The 25,163-nt window shown below is 43.2% G+C and overlaps 1 pseudogene; it reads right to left on the bottom strand.

The window, feature by feature from the left end:
* Nucleotides 1–22,103: 22,103 nt before the first annotated feature.
* Nucleotides 22,104–23,157, bottom strand: LOC111771732 (homer protein homolog 2 pseudogene; annotated as a pseudogene).
* Between the last annotated feature and the right edge of the window lie 2,006 nt (nucleotides 23,158–25,163).

Consider the following 25,163-nt stretch of genomic DNA (forward strand, 5'->3'; position numbering starts at 1 on the left):
AGTGTTACACATGAATCGAGAGATGCCAGGTTGAGTTTTACATATAAATTCATATAGAAGATGGAGTGTTACACAAAACATCAGAGAGACCCAGGGATTGTGACACGAGAAGTCAGAGATGCCATGGGGGTGAGTTACATATGAATTCAGAGATTCCATGTTGAGTGTTACACATGAAGTAAGAGATGGCATGGGAAGTTTTACACGTGTCACTCGAGTTGCCACATGGTGTGTTACACACAACAGCTACACCAGAGTTACTGTGACACATGAAGTCAGAGACATCAAGGGAAGTGTTATGCACAGTGTCAGATGACATCGGGAGTGTGACACATGAAGGCAGCTATGACACGAGAAGTGTGAGGGAAGACATCAGAGACAACAGATGTAGTGTTACAGACGAAGTCACAGACTAAAGGGGTAGTGTTACACGTGAATCAGAGACACCAGGGTGAGTTTTAAACATGAAGTCAGAGATGTGATGGAGAGTGTTAAACTAGAAGTAAGAGAAGCCATGGGGGAGTGTTACACACAATGATGGAAATCTCACCTTGTTTGTTACACACAAAGTCAGAGATGTCAGGGAGAGTGTTACACATGCAGGCACAGATGTCAGGTGTAGTGTTACACAGGAAGTAATAGACACCAGGGGGAGTGTTACAAACGAAATCAGAGAAGCCATGGTGCATGTTACACACACAGTCCCAGATGCCAGGCAGTGTGTGAAACATGAAGGTAGAGACAAAACGTGGGGTGTTACACATGAAGTCAGAGACACCATTGGGAGTGTTACACATGGAGTCAGTAACACCATGTGGTGTGTTACACATGATATCTGCAATGCCAGTTGATGTGTGACACATGAAGTCAGAGACATAATGTGTAGTGTGCCACACGAAGTCAGATATGACATGGGGAGTGTGACACATGAAATCAGAGATGCCACTGGATAGGTTGCACGTGAAAACATAGACAACAGGGGTACTGTGATACATGAAGTCAGGGAGGCCAGGCAGAATGTGCCAAATGAAGACAGAGATGCCACAGGGATTGTTACATGTGAAATCTGAGATGCCAAGGGGAGTGTGACACAAGAAGCAAAAGTGGTAGTGTTACACATGAAGTCAGAGATGCCTCAGGGAGTGTGACACATGAAGTCAGAGACACAAGGGCTAGTGTGACACACGGAGTCAGAAACACAAGGGATAGTGTTACACAAGAAATGAGAGACACCAATGTGTGTATGACAGCCGCAGCCAGAGAGGCCACAGGGATTGTTGCACACAAATTCAGAGACACCATGGGGGCATATTACACACGAAGTCATAGACAACAATTTGAGTGTCAGAGACACCATGGGGAGTGTAACTTAGGATGTCAGGGACACCATTGGGGAGTATGACACACAAAGTCAGAGACACAAGGGAGATTGCAACACACGAAGTCAGAGATGGCATGGTGAATGTTACACAAGAAGTCAGAGACTCCAGGGGTGTGTCAAACTCAAAGTCAGAAATGACAGTTCGAGTGTGACTCTCGGGGTCAGATGCCATGGACACTGTTACACACATCAGAGATGCCAAGGGGAGTGTGATACAGGAAGTCAGGGAAACCAGAGGCAGTGTTATAAAAGAAGTCAAAGACCCCAGGGAGAGAGAGACACATGAATTCAGAGACCACATGGGGTGTGTGACACACAGTCAGAGATGCTGCAGGGGAGTGTTATGCAGGAAGTCAAAGACTCCAGGGGAAGTGTATGCACAAAGCCAGTGACACCACAGAGAATGTGATGCACAAAGTAAGAGACACGTTACACACAGTCTCAGACACATCAGGGGAGTGTGAAACCTGAAATAATAGATGCCAGTGGGAGTGTTACAAATGAAGTCACTGACGCCAGCGAAGTGTTATACATAAATTCAAAGACACCAGGGGGAGTGTTACCCACGAATTCAGAGGGATTGCACACTGTATTACCCAGGGAGTCACACATGAAAGGAGAATTGTGACACATGATGTCAGAGATGCCAGGGGAAGAGCTACACAAGAAGTCATAAACAACAGGGGGAGTGTTACATACGACATCAGAGATGCCTCAGGGAGTGTGACACTGGAAGGCAGAGATGCCACTGGGAAGCATTACACATGACGTCAGTGAAAACATGGGGAGTGCTATGCACGAAATCAGTGATGACAGGGGAGTGATACAAATGAAAACAGAAACACCTGGGTGAGTGTTACACAAGGTGTCAGAGAAGGCAAGGAGAGTGTGACACACACCGTCAGGAACGCCAGGGGTTGTGTTACACAGGAAGTCAGAGGCAACAGGGAAAGTATGACAGATGAAGTCAGAGGCAGCCGGGGATTGATACACACAAATTCAGAGGAACCACAGGGGAGTGTTACACACTAAGGAATATGTGCCACATGAACTGTTACACATTATTTCAGAGATGCAAGGGGGAGAGTTAGACATGAAGTCAGAGACGCCACTGATTGTGTTACACATGAGGGCAGAGATAAAAGGGGGATTGTGACACACAAAGTCAGGGACGCAAGGCAGAGTGTGACATACTAAGTCAGAGATGCCACACGGGATTTTTACACAAGAAGTCAGAGAGGCCTGAAAGAGTGTGTCACACGAAGTCAGAGATACCACGGGGAGTGTTACACACGAAGGCAGAGACAGCACATGAAGTTTTACATACAAAGTCTGAAATGCCAGTGGAAGTGTGACACACTAAATCAGAGATGCCAGGGGAAGTGTGACACACGAAATCAGAGATGAATTGTGGAGTGTGAAAAATGAAATTAGAGACGCCATAAGGAGGGTGATACAAGAAGAAAGAGAAGCTAGGGGGAGTGTTACACACCAAGTCAGAGAGAGCATGGCTATTGATATACACGAAGTCATGATCCCAGGGGGAGTGTGATATACAAAATCACAGAAACCAGGGAGAGTATGACACATGAAGTCAGAGATGCCAGAGGGGTTGTCATAGAAGAAGTCAGAGATACCAGGAGGATTGTGACACAAGAATTCAGAGTCGACAAGTCCTTTTTGAAACTTGAGGTCAGAGTGGCCATAGGGAAAGTTACACAAGAAGTCAGATACCCCAAAGGGAATGTTATACACAATGTCAAAGACGGCAGTGTGAGTGTTATGAAGTTATAGACATTCATGGGATTGTGATGCATGAACTCAGAGACACTAGAGGGAGAGTGACACACAAGTCAGAGGTGACACATGGATTGTTATACATGAAATCATGATGCCAGGGGGAGTTGCCACACAAAATCACAGATGCCAGGTAGAGCATGATACATGAAGTCAGAGAAGCCAGAAGTATTGTCACATAAGAATTCAGAATTCAGAGACACCAGGAGGATTATGAAACATGGAGTCAGAGACACCAGGTGGAGTGTTACAGATGAATTCAGAGGTGCCAGGGGAGTGTTACACGGGATCTCAGAGACATCAGTTGGATTGTTTTACAAAAGTTTGAGACACTAGGGGGAGTGTGACACACGAAGTTGGAAATGACAGGGGTAGTATTACACAGGAAGCCATAGACACCAGTGAGTGTGTGACACACGAAGTCAGAGATGCCAAGGGGAACATTGTACACAAGGTCAGACACAAAAGGGGCAAGGTGACACAGGAAGTGAGAGACTAAAGCTCAAGTGTGATCCCCAAAGTCAGTGACACTTGGGGAATGTTCCACACAAGTTCAGAGATGCCAGGAGTAGTGTTATAAATGAAGTCAGAAATGCCAGTGGGGGTGTGAGACAGTAAATTATAGACGACAGGGTGAGGGTGACACACAATGTCAGGGAGGCCAAAGGAATTCTGACACAAAGTCAGAAATGGCAGGTAAACTGTTGAGAACAAGTCAGAGATGCCAGGGGGAGTATTACACAAGATCTCAGGCTACACCAGGGGGATTGTTTCACACGAACTCTGAGATGACAAGGGAAGTGTGACACATGAAGTCAGAAACTCAAGAGGTAGTGATATACTTGAATTCAGAGACAAGTGTGTGAGACAGATGAAGTCAGAGATGCCAAGGGGAGTGTTACACATGGAGTCAGAGATGCCAGGGGAAGTGTAACACACGATATCAGAGGTGCCATGTAGAGTGTTACACACAACGTCACAGACACCAGGGTGGATGTTACACATGAAGTCATACATGCCACTTGGAGTGTTACACACGAAGTCAGAGACACCAATTTGTCTGTTACACACGAAGTCAGATATGTGAGGGGAAGTGTTATGCAGGAAGTCAGAGATGCCATAGACACCAGGGGGAGTGTTACAAACAAAATCAGAGATGCCTTGGTGAGAGTTTTATACACACAGTACGAGATGCGATGCAGCATAGGACACATGAAAGCAGAGACACAACATGGAGTTTTACACGTGAAGCCAGAGGTGTCAAGGGGAGAGTTACACATGAATTCATATATGAACGGGGGAGTGTTACTCACATCAGAAATGCCACAGGTATTGAGACACATGTAGTCAGAGATGCCACAGGGATGAGTTACACACAAATTCAGAGACACAAAAGTGAGTATTACAATGAAGTCAAGAGAGCAAGGTCAGTGTTACACATGGAGTCCGAGGTTCCACGTGGAGCATTACACAGGATGAAAGATGCAGCATGGGGACTGTGACACACAATGTCCAAGATGCCATGGGGAGTGCTATGCAATAAGTCAGAGATGAGTTGTGTGACACATGATGTCAGAGACACCATGGTGAGTGTTACACATGAAGTCAAATACATCAGGGAGAGTGTTACAAAGGAAGTAAGAAACACTACGTGGAGTGTTACATGCAAAGTCTAAGATGCCAGAGGGAGTGTGACATACGAATTCAGAGACGCCAGTGGCAGTGTGACGAATGAAGTCAGATATGCCACAGGGTGTGTTACACACAAAGTCAGAGAGGTCAGGGAATGTGTTGAGCAGGAAGTCAGAGTCGACAGGGGGAGTGTTACACACAAAAAGAGAGATGCCTTAGGGAGTGTGACACATGAAGTCAGAGACACCAAGGGGAAGGATTACACACAGAGTAAGAGATGAAAAGGGGAGTGTTACACACAGAGTCATAGACAGCAGGTTGAGTGTGACATGATATCAGTGAAGACAGGGGGATTGTGATGCACGAAGTCAGAGATGCAAGTGGTAGTATTACAAATGAACTCAAAGACACCATGGGGTTAGTGATACTCAAATTCAGAGATGACAGGGAGAGTGTGACACACGAAGTTAGAGAGACACCAGATGTGTGTTATGCACGAAAACAATAATACCAGGGGGAGTGTTATGCAACAAGTCAGAGATGACAAGTGGAGTGAGAAACATGATGTCACAGAGGCCAGGGTGTGTGTGTGAAACATGAAGTCAGAGACATTATTGGGATTGTTACACATGAAGCTATAGATGGCAGTGGGAATGTGGTGCACATACTCAGAGACACAATTGGGAGTGTGACACATGAAGTCATAGACACCATAGGGTGAGTTATACACGAAGTCATACACACCATGTGTAGTGTGATACAGGAGGTCAAGGACACCAGGCAGATTGTGAAACCCGTATTCAGAGCTGACATTGGGAGGGTAGCAAAAGAAATCAGATATGCCAGATTGAGTGTGACACAAATTCAGAGTCATCATGTGGAGTGTGACACAGGAAGTCAGAGCTGCCATGTGGAGGTTTGCACATGACATCAGAGATGATAGGGAAAGTTTTACACACTAACTCAGAGGCACAAGGTGGATTGTTACAAACGAAGTCTGAGGTACCAAAGAATGTTTGACATGAAGTCTGAAACACCAGGGGTAGTGTTACACAGGAAGTCAGAAATGCCAGCAATAGTGATAGACGGGAAGACAGAGACAGTAGGGTTTGTGTGACAGATGAAGTCAGAGACGCCACAGAGAGTGTGACACATGAAGTCAGAGATTCCAGGCTGAGTGTTACACTCTAAGTCAAAGATGCCAGGTGGCAGTCTGACACACAAAATCAGACAGGCCACTGGGAATGTTACACTCATCGTCAGAGACAATGGGGGACTGTTAGACATGATGTCAGCCATGCCACAGGGGTATGTAAGGCACAAAGTCACAGAGAATGGGAGAGTGCTACTCAGGCAGTCAGAAGGGTACTGGCAAGTGTGACACACAAAGTCCAAGATGACAGGGGGAGGTTTACGCACAAAGTCAGAGACGACAGGGGGAACATTATGTACAAACTAAGAGACAAAATGGGGAGTGTGAAACATGAAGTAAGAGATGAAACCACCCGGTTTCATCATATTGCACACAAAGTCAGAGACAAGAGTGGTAGTGTGATATCCGAAGCCAGAGACACCAGGTGGAGTGTGAAACATGAAGTCAAAGATGACATGTCCTTTGTGATACTCGATATCAGAGATGCCACAGGGAATGTTACAACTGAAGTCCGAGATGCCATTGGGAGTGTTACACACAAAGTCCAAGATGGCAGGGGGAGTGTGATGGACAAACTCAGAGACCAGAGAGAATCTGATGCACGAAATCAGAGATGAGAATGTGACTGTTATACAAGAAGTCTGAGACATGATGGAATAGTATTACACTCAAAGGAAGAAAGGACACATGGTGTCTTACACATGAATCAGAGACAATCAGAGTGTGTAACACACAATATCTGAGACACCAGGGGGAGTGTTGCACACCAAATTAGAGACATCACTTGAAATGTGACTCATGAATTCAAAGACAACATGGAGAGTGTTATTCACGAAGTCAGAGATTGAGGGGGAGTGTGAAACACGAAGTCACACACACAACAGGGAGAGTGAAAAAAGTCAGAGGCCATAGGTGAAGTGTGAAACACGAAGTCAGAGACACCATGGGAATTATGATACAAGAAGTCAGAGACACCACAGGGACAGTTACACACGGAATCAGAGGTGCAGGGAGAGTGTTACACACCAAGTCACAGAGGCCATGTGGAGTGCTACACACGAAGTCAGAGACACCATGGGGAGTGTTACACATGGTGTCAGTGATGCAAGCCTGAGTTTTATGCATGAAGTCACAGACACCAGGAGGAGTATTACACACAGAGCCAGAGATGCCAGAGGCAGTCTTACACATGAAGTCAGAAGCAACAGGGGGAGTGTGATACACGAATTCAGAGATGACAGCGTGAGAGTTACACATGAGTTCAGAGACGGCATGGGGATTGTTAAACACGAAGTCATGATGACAGGAAGAGTGTGACACACAAAGTCACAAATGCCAAGATGGAGCATGACACACAAAGACAGTGATGCCAAAGGGATGGTGACACATGTAGTCACAAACGCCAGAGGAATTGTGACAAAAAAAGTCAGAGAAACCAGTTGGTGTGTGACATAGGTAGTCAAAGATGACAGGGAGTGTTACACACGATCTCAGAGCCATCATGGGGATTATTACACAGGAAGTGTATGACGACAAGGGGAGTATTACACACGAAGTCAGAACCACCAAGGGTAGTGTTATAGTATTACACAAGAAGTCAGAGACATCAGTGTGTGTGACAGACATCAGACATGCCATGGGGAATGTGACACATGAAGTTAGAGGGACCAGGAGTGTTATACAAGAAATCTGAGACATCACTGGAAGTGTGACACATGAACTTATGGATGGCAGGGGGAGTGGGATGCATATACTCAGAGAAACAAGCGGGAGAGAGACACATGAAGTCAGAGATGCCAGAGGGATGGTGATACATCAACTCAGAGAAGACAGAGGGATTGTGACACATGGAGTCCGAGATGCTATGTGGGGTGTTACAGACTAAATCAGAGATGCCAGGGGAGTGTTACAGAGGAACTCAGAGACACCAGGTGGATTGTTCCACACAAAGTCTGAGACTCCATGGGGTGTGTTACATACCAAGTCAGAGTTGCCAGGGGTGGTATAAACCACATTGTCAGAGACACCAGGGGGAATGTGAGAAGTGATGTCAGTTATGCCATGGGGAGTGCTAAACACGAAGTCAGAGACGCTAGTGAGATTGTGCTACATGAAGTCAGAGACACCCAGCAGATTGTGACACAAGAAGGTAGCCATGAAATGGGGAGTGTTACACACGAAGTCAGAGATGCCAGAGGAAGTGTGAAAGAGGAAGTCACAGATGCCCAGGGAATTGTATCACACGAAGTCAAAGAGGCAAGGGTAATGTGGCATATGAAGTCAGAGATGCCATGTGGAGTGTTACACACAAAGTCAGAGATGACACAGGGAGTGTTACACGTGAAGTCACAGATACCATTGGGAAAGTAACACACGATATCAGTGATGACAGGTGTATTGTAAAACACGATGACACAGACATCAGGAGTGTGACACACGATGTCAGAGATGACATTTGGTGTGTGACACACAAAGTCAAAGATGCCACAGGGAGACTTACACATGAAATCAGAAACAAGAGAGGGAATGTTGCACACAATGTCAGACATGACAGGTGGAGTGCTATGGATAAAGTCACAGACTACAAGGAGAGCATCACACTCGAATCAGAGACACAAGGGTGAGTGTTACACTTGAAGTCAGAGATGCCACAGAGGAGTTTTACACACAAAGACAGAAAGGTGATGTGTTTTTTTTGTTTGTTACACATGACTTCTGAGATGCCAGGGGAAGTGTTACACACCCAGCCAGTGACTCTAGGAGTAGCAACACAGGAAGAAATAGAAACCAGGGAGAGGGTCACAAACAAAATCAGAGATGCCTCAGTGAGTGTGACACACGAAGTCAGAGACACCACGGGAAATTTAACACATGATGCCAGAAATGCTCTGACACAAAGTCAGAGATGTTAGTGGGAGTGTTACACACGAAGTTAAAGATGGCAGAGGGAGCATGATGCACAAAGTTGGAGACATAATGAGGAATGTGATGCATGAATTCAGAGACTACAAGTGGAATGTTAAACACAAATTCAGAGATGCCAAGGGCAGAGTTATATACAAAGTCAAAAACACCAGGGGGACTGTTACACATGAAGTTAAAGACACCAGGGGGCATTTTACACTAGAAATCAAAGACACCAGGGAAAGAGTGACACATGAATTCAGAGATGACATGGGGTGAGTGACACATGAAGTCAGAGATGCCATGGGTGATTGTTATGTATGAAGCCTGTCATGCCATGGAGTTTGTGACACATGAAGTCTGAGACGACAGTTGGAGTGTGACACACAAAAGCAGAGACACCACTGGGAATGTTACACATGATGTCATTGACAATGGGGCACTGTTACAGACAAAGTCAGAGATGCCACAGGGGAATGTTAGGTATGAAGTCAAAGACACAGGGGGACAGTTATTCGGTCAGTCAGAGATGCCACAACACGTGTGACACATGAAGTCAGAGAGGAAAGATTGAATGTGAGACACGAAGTCAGAAATGCAACCTGGAATATTACACACGGACTCAGAGATGCCAGAGGAGTGTGACACATGATATCAGAAACAATAGGAGGAGTGTTACCAACGAAGTCAAAGAAACAGGGGTAGAGTGACAAATGAAGTCAGAGATGACAGGTTGCATGTGACACACAAAGTCAGAGATCACAAATGGAGCATGACACATGAAGTCAGAGACACCAGGGGGTGTGTTACACATGGAGTCAGAGACACCAGGGTGAGTGTTACATAAGAAGTCAGAGAGAACATGTGGATGGTTACACACCATGTCAGAGATGCCAGGTGGGCTGTGAAACACGATGCATGAGTAACCATTGAGAGCATTACACTCGAGGTCATTGATGCTCAAGGAACAGTTATGCATGAATTCACAGACTCAGGGGGAGTATTATACATGAATTCAGAGATGACAGGTGGAGTGTGGCTCAGGAAATGAGAGATGTCACAGGGAGTGTGACACACGAACTCAGAAATGAGAGGTGGAGTGTGACGCACCCAACGGGAGACACCACAAGGAGTGTAACACAAGAAGTCAGACAGTAGAGTGAGTGTGACACACAAAGTCGGAGATGCCATGGGGAATGTTATGCATGATGTCAGAGACGCTTTGAGCAGTGTACAACACAAAGGCAGAGATGACATATGGAGTGGTACGATTTCATAGACACCAGGGGGAGTGTTACACATGATCTCAGAGATGCCACGTGGAATATTAAACATGAAGTCCGAGATGCCAGGTGGAGCGTGACACACGGAGTCAGAGACACCATGTGGAGTGTGACACATGAAGTGCAAAATGCCACAGGAGAGTCTTACACATGAAGTCTAAAATGCCACGTGGAGCATTAGATGTGAAGTCAGAGATGCCAGAGGGAGTGTTACACATGAAGTCACAGATACCAAGTGGAGTGCTACACATGAAGTCAGAAACACCAAGGGGAGTCTTACACACGATGTCAGAGATTCCACATGGAGTGTTACACACAAATTTGGCAACATCACTGAGATTATGACACACAAAGTCAGAGATACCTGGGGAAGTGTGACAAACGAAGTCAGAGATGCCAGAAGTAGTGTGATGCACAAAGTCAGAGACGATAGAGAGAGTGTTCCCCACGAAGTCAGAGATGACAAGGGAAGCATGAAACACGAAGTTACATACGCCATGGGGACTGTTACACATGAAGTCAGAGATGACAGGGGAGTATTACACAAGAAGTCAGACAGAACAGAGGCAAAGTGAAATAAGAAAACACTGATGCCATGGGGAATATGATACCCGAAGTCAGAAACCACAGCTGGAGTGTGAAACATGAAGTCAGAAATGCCATGGGGAGTGTGATACAAGATGTCATACATGGCTTTGGGAGTGTTGTACATGAAGTCATAGAAGCAACGGTGAGTGTTACACTGGAAGTCAGAGACATCAAGGGGAGTTTGACAAACTAAATCAGAGCCATCCCGGTGAGTGTTACACAAGAAGTCCAAGACACCAAGAAGGAGTGTTACACTCAAAGGCAGAAATGCCACATGGAGTTTTACACATGACATCAGAGATGCCAGGGGAAGTTACCACACGAAGTCAGAGACACCACATGGAGTGTTATACACAATGTCATAGACACCAGAGGGAGTGTTACATCTGATCTCTGAGATGCCATGGGGAGTGTGACACACGAAATCAGAGGCAAGAGGTGGAGTGTGACACACCAAATCAGACACTATGGAGAGTGTAAGACAAGAAGTCAGAGATGGCAGGGTGAGTGTTATGAAGTCAGATGTGTCAATGAGGAATGTTACACATGAAGTCAAAGACAACAGGTTGAGCACTACAAACCAGGATAGAAATGAGAGAGGCAGTGTGACACACAAATTCAGAGATGCCACAGGTGAGTGTTACACATGAAGTCAAAGACACCAGGGGTAGTGGTACACATGAAGTCAGAGACACCAAAGTGTTTGTTATACACAAAGTCAGAGATGCCACACTGAGTGTTACAAATGATGTCATAGACACCAGGTGAAGTGTTACACATGATGTCAGAGATGCCAGGGGATGTGACACAAGGGCTAAGAAGCGCCACAGGGAGTGTGACACATGAAGTCAAAGACAACAGGTGGAGTGTTACACAAGAATTCAGAGAGACCAGGGGGACTGTTATGCATGAATTTAGCAATGACTGGGGTAGTGTATGCACGAAGTCAGTGACGCCATGGGGATTGTTACACTCAAATTCAAAGATGTCAGTGGGAGTGTGGCAAACACAGTCAGAGACAACAGGTGCAGTGTTACACGTGAAGTCAGAGATTACAAAGAGAGTATGACACATGATGTCAAAGTTGCCACAGCGGAGGGTTGCACACAAGGGTAAGACACTAGGGGGAGTGTTATGCACTAATTCAGAGACGCCTCGGGGAGTGTTACACATGAAATCAGAGACGCCAGGAGGAGTGTGATATAGAAAGTCAGGGACGATGGGCAGAGTGTGACACATGAAGTCAGAAACGCCATGGGGAGTGTTACAAACTAATTCAGAGATGCATTGGGAGAGTGTTACAAACAAAGTCAAAGACACCAGGTGGAGCATTACACATGAAGTCAGACACACCAGGGCGAGTATTACACATGAAGTCAGAGATGCCATAGGGAATGTTACACACAAAGAGAGAGAGGCAAGGTGATTGTTACACACAAAGTCAGGTACCACAAGGGGAGAGTGATGTACAAAGTTAGAAATGCAACAGGGAGTATGACACACGATGTCAGAGATGACAGGTTGTGTGTGGCACTAGAATTCAGAGATGCCATGGGGAATGCTGCAGGCAAAGTCAGAGACACCAGGGGAAGTGTTATACACGAAGTCATAGACGCCAGTGGGAATGTTACATACAAAGTTATAGATGGGAGGAGTAGTGTGATGCATAACTCCAAAACACCAGAGGGAATGTGACAAAGGTAGTCAGAGACGCCATGGGATGTGTTACACATGAAGTCAGAGATGCCAGGGGGAGTGCGAAAGATGAAGTCAGTGACACCAGGTGGAGTGTGACACATGAAGTCAGAGACACCACAGGGACTATTAGACACGAATTTTGAGTTGCCAGGTGAAGTGTTAAAAACGAAGTCAAAGACTCCAGAGGAAGTATGACACGTGAAGTCAAAGATACCAGGGGGAGAGTGACGTGAATCAAAGATGACAAGGGGTGTGACACATGAAGTCAGAGAGACCTTGTGAAGTGTTACACAAGAAGTCATAGATGCCAAGGAGAGTGCTATATTTGAAGTCATAAAGACCAGGGGTCATGTTACACAGGAAGTCAGAGATGCCATAGGAAGTGCAACACATGAACTCAGAGATGACAGGTTGTATGTGGCACTCGAAGTCAGAGACACCATGTGGAATGTTACACACAAAGTCAGAGACACCAAGGGAGTGTTATACATGAAGTCAGTGATGCCATTAGGAGTGTTACACACGAACTTATAGATGGCAGGGGGAGTTTGTTGCACATACTCAGAGACATAATGGGGAGTGTGACACATGGGGTCAGAGACAACAGCTTGAATGTGACACACAAAATCAGAGACAACAGGTGGATTGCGACACACGAAGTCAGAGATGCCAGGCAAAGTGTTACACTCGAAGTCACTTACACCAGGGTGAGTGTCATGCATGAATTCCTAGACAACAGGGTGAGTGTTATGCACGAAGTCAGAGAAGACAGTGGGAATGTTACACACAAATCCAGAGACTCAGGGGAAGGTTACATATGAGGTCAGGCACGAAATGTAGAGTGTTACACAGAACATCAGAGATGCCACTCCTAATGTGACACAGGAAGTGAGAGACACCACGAGGTGTTACACACAAACTCGGAGATGACAGGAGAGTGTTATACATAAAGTCAGAGACATCAGTGGGAATGTTACAAAAGAACTCAAAGGCACAGGGAGGAGTATAACATGTGAAGTCAAAGTCACAATGGGGACAATGAGACGAATTCTGAGATGAAAGGCGGAGTTTAACACAGGAAATGAGAGACACCACAGGTGAGTGTTGCGCACAAAGTTACAGACACCATGGGGAGTATTATGCAAGAAGTCAGTGAAGCAATAAGAAATGTGACACACGAAGTCAGAGACGACAGGTGGAGTGTGACAGAAGAAATCAGAGACACCACAGAGATTGTTACACACAGAGTCAGAGATACCATTTTGAGTGTGACACATGAAGTCAGAGACACCAAGAGTGTTCCACACCAAGTCATTGATGCCAGGGGGAGTGTTATGCACAAAGTCAGAGGTGCCACAGGTAGTGTTACACACGAAGTTAGACACAAGGTGGAGTGTTAAACACAAACTCAGAGGCACCAGGGGGAGGGTGACACATGAAGTCAGAGACGACGAGGGGAGTGTTACAAAAGAAGTCAGAGATGATGGGGAAGTGTTACACACAACATCAGAGACACCACAGGGAGTGAGATACACGAAGTCAGATATGCCACTTGGAGTGTTACACATGAAGCCAGAGATGCCATGGGGAGGGTTACACTGGAACTCAGAGACACAAGGGGTAGTGTTACACACGAAGTCATAAATAATAGGGGCTATGATACCTACGAAGTCAGAGATGACCATGGATATGTGACACACGAAGTGAGAGACAGCAGGGCAAGTTTTACACACACAAAGTCAGAGACACAAGGAGAGATTGACAAACGAAGTCTGAGAAAACACACAGGGAGTGTGACACACAAAGTCAGAGATGGCACAGAGCAGTGTTAGGCATGAAGTTGGTCACTCAACAGGGTGTGTGACACACGAAGGCAGAGACCACAGGTGAAGTGAGAAACGTGAAGTCAAAGACACTATGGGGAGAGTGACACACAAAGTCAGAGACACCACAGTGAGTGTTACAGACGAAGTCAGAGATGCTGAAGGGACTTTGACACACGAAGTCAGAGATGCAACAGGGAGTTTGACACACGATCCAAGAGATGCCTGTTGTACTCAACAAAGAGTTCAAACAAAATATCATGAGGATGCTCACAGATATGCGGAGAAGAATGGATGAACACAGTGAGCACATCAGCAAACAACTGGAAGATATGAAAAAAATCAGAAATGAAGAATACAATACTCGAAATGAGAAATTCACTAGAGGGGCTCAATAGCAGAGGAGAGGAAGCAGAAGAATGGATCAGCAAGCTAGATGGAAGACAGAGGAAATCACCCAAGCAGAACAGAAAAGAGAAAAAAGAATTAGACAGAATGAGAACAGTGTAAGGGAACTCTGGACAATATCAAGCGTGCTAGCATTCGGATTATAGGGGTCCCAGAAGGGGAAGAGAGACAAAGGGGCAGAAAATGTATTTGTCAAAATAATAGATGAAAATTTTCCTAACCTGAGGAAGGAAACAAACATCCAAGTTCAGGAAGCATAGAGAGCTCCAAACAAGAGATGCCCAAAGAGGCCCACACCAAGACATATTATAATCAAACTGTCCAAAATTAAAGACAAAGAGAGAATCCTCAAAGCAGCAAGAGAAAGGCGACACATGACATATAAAGGGAAGCCCATCAGGCTATGAGCGGACTTCTCAGTCGAGACCATACAGGCAAGAAGAGAATGGCACTACATATTTGAAGTGCTAAAAAGAAAAAACCTACAGCCAGGAATACTCTATCCATCAAGGTTGTCATTCAGAATTGAAGGAGAGATAAAGAGCTTCCCAGACAAGCAAAAATTAAAGGAGTTTATCGCCAAGAAACCAGCTCTGCAAGAAATGCCACAGGGACTTAAGTTGGAAAGCAATGACCACAAATAGAGATTTAAAAAATTATCAAAACAAAACAAAACAACAACAAAAAACCAGGCAATAAAATCACTTGTAAGGTAAAAATATAATAAAGGCAGCAGATGAACTACTTGTGAAGAAAATATGAAGGTTAAAAGACAAATGTACTAAAATCACCTATTTCAATGATAAGAGGGTAATGAATAGACACACACTAAACAGGAGACTATATATGATGTGAAAAACATATAATGTGGGAGGAAGGGACTGAAAAAGTAGAGCTTTTAGAAAGAGGTCAAGCTGAAGAGTCTATCTACTCAATATAGACTGTTATATGCATAGTATATTAGATGGGATCTTCATGGTAACCACAAATCAGAAACCTATAACAAGCAGGAAAAAAAGTAAGACAAGAGAATTCAAACATATTGCTAAAGATAGCCATCAAACCACAAGGGAAGAGAGCAAGAGAAAAAGAAAGGAACTGAGAAGAACTACTAAAACACCTAGAAGAAAAAAGTGACAAAATGGCAATAAATACATATTTATCAATAGCTACTTTAAATGTCAATGGACTAAGTGCTCCAATCAAATGCCATAGGGTGGCAAATTGGATAAAAAAACAAGACCCACATATATGCTGCATACAAGAGACTCACTTCAGACCAACAGACACTCACAAACTGAAAGTGAAAGGATGGAAAAAGATATTCCATGCAAATGGCAAAGAAAAGAAAGTGAGGGTAGCAATACTTATATCAGACTAAATAGACTTTAAAACAAAAACTGTAATAAGAGACAAAGATGGGCACTACATAATGATAAAGGGAAGAATCCAACAAGAAAATATAACACTTGTAAATATCTATGCACCCAACAGAAGAGCACCTAAATATATAAAGCAATTATTAACAGACATAAAAGGAGAAATAGACAGTAACACAATAATAGTAGGGGACTTTAACACTCCACTTACACCAATGGATAGATCATCCAAAGAGAAGATCAATAAGGAAACACTGGCCTTAAAGGACACATTAGAGGAGATGGACTTAGTAGCTATATACAGAACATTCCATCCAAAAACCACAGAAGACACGTTCTTTTCAAATGCCCATGGAACATTCTCCAGGATTGATCACATATTAGACCACAAAACAAGTCTCAATAAATTTAAGAAGATCGAAATAATACCATGCATCTTTTCTGACCACAAAGGTATAAAACTGGAAATCAACTACAGAAAGAAAACCAGGAAAGCCACAAAAATGTGGAGATTGAACAAAATGCTACTGAACAACAATTGGGTCAATGAATACATCAAAGAAGAAATTAAAACGTTCCTGGAGACAAATGAAAATGAAAACACGACATGCCAAAATCTGTGGGATACAGCAAAAGTGGTTTTATGAGGGGCATTTATAGCAATTCAGGCCTACCTCAACAAAGAAGAAAAATCCAAAATACACAATCTAAAAGCGCATCTAAAGGTACTGGAAAAAGAACAAGCAAAGCCAAAATCAGCAGAAGGAAGGAAATAATAAAAATCAGAGCAGAAATAAACAAAATAGAGACTGGAAAACAATAGAAAAAAATAATGAAACCAAGAGCTTGTTCTTCGAAAAGATAAACAAAATCGATAAACCCTTAGCTAGACTCACCAAGAAAAAAAGAGAGAAGGCTCAAATAAATAAAATCAGAAATGAAAGAGGGGAGATTACAATGGACACCTCAGAAATACAAGAGACAAGAGAATACTATGAAAAGCTATACGCCAACAAATTGGATAATCTAGAAGAAATGGATAAATTCTTAGAAACATACAACCTTCCAAAACTGAACAAAGAAGATGTAGAAAATTTGAATAGACTGATCACCAGTAAGGATATTGAAACAGCAATCAAAAACCACCCAAAAAATAAAAGTCCAGGACCAGATGGCTTCCCTGGTGAGTTCTACCAAACATTCAGAGAAGAATTAATCCCTATCCTTCTCAAACTCTTCCAAAAAAATTGAAGAGGAGGGGAGGCTTCCTAACTCCTTCTACGAAGCCAACATCAACCTGATACCAAAACCAGATAAGGACAACACGAAAAAAGAAAATTACAGGCCAATATCACTGATGAACATCGATGCAAAAATCCTCAACAAAATACTAGCAAATCAAATACAACAATACATTAAAGAGATCAGACATCATGATCAAGTGGGCTTCATTCCAGGGATGCAGGAATGGTTCAACATCTGCAAATCTATCAACATGATACACCACATTAACAAAATGAAGAATAAAAATCACATGATCATCTCAATAGATGCAGAGAAAGATTTGACAAGATACAGCATCCATTTATGATAAAAACTCTAAATCAAATGGGTATAGAAGGAAAATACCTCAACACAATAAAGGCCATATATGACAAACCCACAGCAAATATCATTCTCAATGGAGAAAAGCTGAAAGCTATCCCTCTAAGAACAGGAACCAGACAAGGATGCCCACAGTCACCACTCTTATTTGACAAAGTATTGGAAGTCCTAGCCAGAGCAATCAGGCAACAAAAAGAAATAAAAGGGATCCACATTGGAAAAGAAGTGAAACTGTCACTCTTTGCAGATGACGTGATTTTATATCTAGAAAACCATAAAGATTCCACTAAAAAACTTTTAGAAATAATAAAGGAATACGGTCAAGCTGCGGGATGCAAAATCAACGTACAAAAATCAGTTGCATTTCTATACACTAAGAACAAAGTAGCAGAAAGAGAAATTAAGAATACAATCCCATTTACAATTGCAACAAAAAGAATAAAATACCTAGGAATAAACTTAACCAAAGAGGTGAAAGAGCTCTACACGGAAAACTATAAAACATTGTTGAAAGAAATCGAAGAAGACACAAAGAAATGGAAACATACTCCATGCTCTTGGATTGGAAGAATTAACATCACTAAAATGTCCATACTTCCTAAAGCAATCTATAGATTCAAGGCAATCCCTATCAAAGTTCCAAAGACATTTTTCACAGAAATAGAGCAAAAAATCCTAAAATTTATATGGAACAATAAAAAACTCCGAATAGCCAAAGGATTCCTGAGAAAATAGAACAAAGCTGGAGGTAGCACACTCCCTGATTTCAAATTATACTACAAAGCCATAGTAACCAAAACAGCATGGTACTGGCACAAAAACAGACACAGAGAATTGAGAGCCCAGAAGTAAACCCACATGTTTATGGGCAGCTAATATTCGACAAGGGAGCCAAGAGCTTACGATGGAGAAAGGAGAGTCTCTTCAATAAATGGTGTTGGGAAAACTGCACAGCCACATGCAAAAGAATGAAAGTAGACCAGTCCCTTACACCATGCACAAAAATCAACTCAAAATGGATTAAATACTTGAATGTAAGACCAGAAACCCTAAGACTTCTAGAAGAAAACATAGGCAGTACGCTCTTCGACATCAGTCTGAGTAGCATATTTTCAAGTCCCATGTCTGGCTGGGCAAGGGAAATAAAAGAAAAAATGAACAAATTGGACTACATCAAACTAAAAAGCTTCTGCACAGCAAAGGAAACCATCAACAGAACGAACAGACAATGTAACAATTGGGAGAAGATACTTGCAAACCATATATCAGATAAGGGGTTAATATCCAAGATATACAAAGAACTAATACAGCTCAACAACAAAAATCCAACAATCCAATTAGAAAATGGGCAAAAGATCTGAACAAAGATTTCTCCAAAGAAGATATGTGGATGGCCAACACGCATATGAAAAGGTGCTCAACATCATTAGCTATAAGGGAAATGCAAATCAAAACTACAATGAGGTATCACCTCTCTCGGTCAGAATGGCTATAATTAACAAGACAGTAAACAACAAATGTTGGAGAGGGTGTGGAGAGATGGGAACCTTGCTCACTGCTGGTGGGAGTGCAAACTGGTGCAGCCACTATGGAAAGCAGTATGGAGCAGCCTCAGAAAATTAAGGATAGATCTACCATATGATCCAGCTATTCCACTGCTGGGTATTTATCCAAAGAACTTGAAAACACAAAGGCGTAAAGATACTTGCACTCCTGTATTCATTGCAGCATTATATACAATAGCCAAGACTTGGAGGCAACCTAGGTGCCCATCAAGGGACGAATGGATATAGAAGATGTGGTATTTATACACAATGGAATACTGCTCAGCCATAAGAAATGATGAAATCCAGCCATTTGTGACAACATGGATAGACCTTGAGGGTATTATGCTGAGTGAAATTAGTCAGAGGGAGAAAGTCAGATACCATATTATCTCAATCATAAGTAGAAGATAAAAACAACGACAAAAAAACACATAGCATTGGAGATTGGATTGGTGGTTACCATAGAGAAGTGGGGGGAGGGCAAAAGGGGTGATTAGGCTCACACGTGAGGGGTGGACCATAACTAGTTTTCGGGTGGTGAACATGATGTAATGTACACAGAATTTGAAATATGATGTACATCTGAAAATAATTTTTATAAAATGAAGAAAAAAAAAGAGATGCCTGTTGGAGTGTTACTCACAAATTCAGAGATACCACAGGGAGTGTAACACACGAAGTCAAAGACCCCAGTGGCAGTGTCATGCACGAAGTCAGAAATGCCACGAGGGAATGTTATGCACAAAATCAAAGAGAACAGGGGGAGTTTTACACACAAAATCAGAGACGACAGTGGTAGTGTTACCCACGAACTGAGAAGCACCTGGGAGTGGATTACACATGAAGTCAGTTATGCCAGTGGGAGTGTTATGCATGAAGTCACAGATGACAGGGTAAGTGTTACACATGAAGTCAGAGACACAACGGGGAGTGTGATACACAAAGTCTGGGACGCCAGGTGGAGTGCTACACACGAAGTCAGTGATGCCAGTGGGAGTGTGTCAGACAAAGCCTGAGATGCCAGGGGAAGTGTGACACACGATGTCAGAAACACCAGGGGTAGTGTTACACAGGAAGCCAGAGATATCAGGGTGTTTGTGACAGATGAAGTCAGAGACACCACAAAGAGTGGGGCAAACAAAGTCAGAGGTGCCACGTAGAGTGTTACACACAAAGTCAGAGATGCTAGAGGGACTATGACACACAATGTTAGAGAGGCCAGGTGAATTTTTGCACACTAAGTCAGAGACACAATGGTGAATGTTACCTTTGAAGTCAGAGACTCAAGGCGGGGTTTGACACACGAAATCAGAGATGCCAATGTGAGTGTTACACAAGTAGTCCAAAACTCCATGGGGAGTGTGACATTCAAAGGCATAAACGCCACATTGTGTTACACATTAAGTCAGAGACACTAGGGCATATGTACCAAAGTCTGAGGTACCCTGTGGAGTGTTACACATGAAGTCAGAGACCCAGTGGGAGTGTTACACACAAAGTCAGAGATGCCATGTGGAGAGTTACACACCAAGTTCAAGATGATATGGGGTAGTGTTGCACAAGAAGGAAGAAATGCCACATAGAGTGTTACTTACAAAGTCAGACATGCCAGCAGCAGTGTTACACACAAAGTCAGAGATGCCGCATGCAGTGTAACACACAAACTCCACGACACCAAGAGGAGTGTGACACACAAAGTCAGAGATGCCAGGCAGAGTTGGAAACGATGTCAGAGTACCAGAGTGCAGTGTGCCACACAAACTCAAGGACAAGAGGAGGAGTGTGATACACAAACCCAGAGACATATGAGGAGTGTGGCAAACAAAGTCTGAGATGCCATTGGGAGTGTGACACGTCAAGTTATATATGGCCGGGGGAGTGTGATGAACGTACTAAGAGAAACAAGGGGAGGTATGAGACACAAAGTCAGAGATGCCACTGGGTGTGTTACATATGATGTCAGAAATGCCAATGGGAGTGTGAAACATGAAGTCAGTGACACCACGGGGAATTTTGCCCATGTAGTCAGAGACGCCCAGGTGAGTGTGACACACAAAGTCACAGATGCCAGGGGGAGTGTGACACAAGACTCAGAGACACCAGTTGGAGTGTGACACACGGAGTCAGAGATGTCAGGTGGAGTTTTACACACGAAGTCAGAGATGTCAGTGGGAACGTAACACACAAAATCAGAGACGCAAGTGGGATAGTTACACAAGAATTCTGAGACACCAGGGCATGTGTGACACACAAAGTTAGAAACCACAGGGGTAGTGTTACACAGAACGTAGATGTAAACGATGTTGATATTTGGGCTAGAAAAGAGTCCATTTGCATTTATTATGGTTGCAACAATCCTTAAGAAAGATATAGAGGGTGACCTGGTGGCTTAGTGGTTGTTTCACACTCTGTTTCAGCAGTGCCTGGTTCGTGGGTTCAGATCTTGGGTGCAGACCTACACACCACTCCTCAAGCCATGTTGTGGCAGCATCCCACATACAAAATAGAGGAAGATTGGCATGGATGTTAGCTCAGGGACAATCTTCCTCAAGGAAAAAGAGGAAAATTGGCTACAGATGTTAGTTCAGGAACAATATTCCTCAGTAAAAAAGAAAAGAAAAGAAAAAGATATAAACATCCCTGCCCTGACTGCTAAATAGTTAAGGAAGACCTAGTTCTGGACCCCAAACCAGAATCTTCCAGTTGTCCAAAACCTTGCAAGGCCAGAGAATCATGAGGAGATTTCTACTCTGGAGAGGAGAGAGTGGATGACGCAACTCGTTTGGAAACACCACAAACTTCACCTGCATGTAGAGAAGCAACACATAAATGAGAATGTCCTAGTCCTATTTTGTCTCACACACACATTTGGGACTCACAAGGGTACCCTGGTCTCAGCCCTGCCCTAGTTTTCCTTGCCCAGCTTGCAGAGGCCTCCACAGAAGTTGTGGAGGTCATTTATCTTCCCATCCAGCACCTTCAAGAAGTTCTTCAATTCTGCCTTCAAGTGGCATGGTCAGTAGTTACTTTCCTCAATGTCTGTCTTTAGAGAAAGCACTTTGTCTCTCTGGTTTTGATTATCTCTCTTTGCTGCCTCTAGCTTCTCAGAAATGTATTCATACTCTGACATGAGCTGAGGTCTGAGTTTACTTTGTTTTTGGAGGTCTTTTAACTCTATCTTCTTTTCTCAGAGTTCTGACTCCAGCTCCTCAATTCTTTTCTTCAACTGGGTATGCTTCTCCTTCTCTTTGTTATCTCTTTGCATTGTTCTTCCAACTCCTCAGGATTGTTCCACAGCCAGTCATTCTCTTCAGGGCAGATAGAGAACTTCCTCTTTCACTGCTCCATGCTGGCCACTGACTCCTGCAGTGCCATGGTCAGCCAGACATTGCTCTCCTGTAGGGTCTGCAGCTTATTCTCCTATTTCTTCACATTGGCAGCACTCTATGTCACAGATCAGCTTGTCATGCTCAGACTTCAACTCTGTGTCAGTAGGGGTGAGGTGAGAGGTCTTTTCCTTGTGTGTCCCATTGACACTGGATGCCTCAGTAGAAGGTGAAGTTTCACACCCAGATTCTTGGGAATGATTACTCAAGGTTTTGATTTTCTCCTGGGACTTGTCTCTGGCTAGTTTTGCAGCTTCATTTACCTCCTAAAATTTCTCTGTAAAGTTTCTCAGCTGCTGTTTGAGGAAAAACCCAAACCAAACACCACATTGGCTCTGCTGTTGGTTCACTGCTCAAGCTTCTGTGATATTTTGATTAAAGTCATATAGAGTGTGATTGTTTTGTTTATGATCACTTTGGCTCCTTACAAACTAATGATCCAATAGCTGTTTTCTGTGGAATCTAGAAGTAGGAAATGGTGGCTGCCTGCTCACTTCTTGGCACTCAGTTCTTGGTGATGGAGTCAATCTGGAAGATATGTGCTTGTGTAGTGAAGACGGGTTGCTCTCCCATTTCCTGCACTGCTCTCCAAAGCTACTCCCTATGCAGCACGTAAGGTGGCCTGTGCCTGTCAAGCTCAGCCCTGGCCCCTCTCCACTCTGCCAAGCTGCTTCTGCTGCCTCCAGGTGCAGTGGGGAATGGGCCACCAGGGGCAGGGTGACTAAGCTGTCCAGCTCCCCCACCATGCTACTTAAGTAACCTCATGGCTTTCAACCCCAGGGTCCCTGACTGTGGTTATTTTTTTGATATTTGAAAGTCATTCATGTTTTGTACAAATATGTGAGTGTTAATGGCTCATTTTAGTGATGAGTGACAGAAAATGTTCAGAACCCATGTATTTCCTGTAAGACTAAGCTAGTAATTGGTGGAATTAGTTACCTGAATTCAGGCCCTTTGATTCCTTTCATTATGCTTCCACTTAACAGTTCCCTGACTCCTTAAAAGTAACCTTAGTTTAGCTATTTTATTCAATCTAGAAGCTATTTAAAAGGATGTTTTAAATGAAATTAGCTTGTGGTCATATTATTACTTTTTGTTTACACTTTGATAGTTTCTATTGTCACTTCACAGTGGTTACAAAATATGGCCTGCAAGAGATATGCTTTCATAACACTGTTGACTTTTTTTTGAAGCCTTAAAACCTTTCCATTTTTAAAGAGATTTACCTGGGTATTCAAACATAATGTGAATCCTCTGTTTACTTGTTAAAAATACTGTCCATCTCTCTATCTTCCCAACTACAGTAGTAAAACTCTTTAATAAATTTGTATAACAATCTTTAAGATCATTTACTCATTAACTCTGCACAATATAGTTGACATAACAGGTCTACTTTCTTATCATTAGAAAATCCTGATTATTAGGATGGCCCTTGGCTACTGTCTGGGAACTTAGTTTTTTGTCATTTTTTTGATGAGGGAGATTGGCCCTGAGCTAACATCTGTGCCAGCCTTCCTCTATGTTATATGTGGGACACCACCACAGCATGGCTTGATGAGCAGTGTGTAGGTCTGCACCTGGGATCTGGACCTGAGAACCCCAGGGCACCAAAGCACAGCATGTGAACTAAATCACTACACCACTCAGCCAGCCCCTGGGAACTAAGATTTTGAAATTGGGTTGCTTGTTTTATTATTGTCGAGTTTTACATTTTCTTTGAATATTTTGAAAAAGAGCCTTTTATCAAATATGACTTCTGCAAACATTTTCTCCCAGTCTGTGGCTTCTCTTTTTATTCTCTTGGTAGTGTCTATAGGAGAATAAAAAAATTTAATTTTAATGAAGCCTAGCTTATCAATTCTTTTATTCATGGATTGTGCCTTTAATGTCATATCTTTAAAAACATTACCAAATTCAAAGTCATCTAAATTTTCACTAGGTTGTCTTCTAGGAGTTTTATACTTCTGTGATTTATATTTATGCCTGTGATACATGTTGAATTATTTTTGTGAAGGATATGGAGTCTCTGTCTAGATTCATTTTTTTCCTGCTGAGGAAGATTAGCCCTGAGCTAACACCTGTAGCCAATCTTCCTCTGCTTTTTATATATGATCACTGCCACAGCATGGCTGATGTGTGGTGTAGGTCTGCGCCCAGGATCCAAACCAGTGCTGCAAACCCAGGCCACTGAAGTGGAATGTGCTGAACTTAATGACTATGCCCCGGGGTCGGCCCCCAGATTCATTTTTTTAATGTGGATGTCCAATTCCAGAACTATATTTTGAAAATATCTTTTCTCCATTGAATTGCCTTTGCTCCCTTGTCAAAATCCGTTCACTATATCTATGTGGGTCTATTTCTGTCCTTTCTATTGTCCTAACACAATAATGTTAGCTAAGACCTCCAACATGTCACATAATTACTTTTTATTTTTTGTGGAGAGAACATTTAAGGTTCTAGTCCCTTGTCAACTTTAAAATATATAATACTCTATTATTAACTATAAGCATCATGCTGTACATTAGATCCCCAGAACTTATTCATCGTATAGCTAGAAGTTTGTACTCTTTGACCAATTT

Source organism: Equus caballus, chromosome 10 (genome assembly GCF_041296265.1).
Source record: "Equus caballus isolate H_3958 breed thoroughbred chromosome 10, TB-T2T, whole genome shotgun sequence".
In the NCBI taxonomy this organism is placed as follows: domain Eukaryota; kingdom Metazoa; phylum Chordata; class Mammalia; order Perissodactyla; family Equidae; genus Equus; species Equus caballus.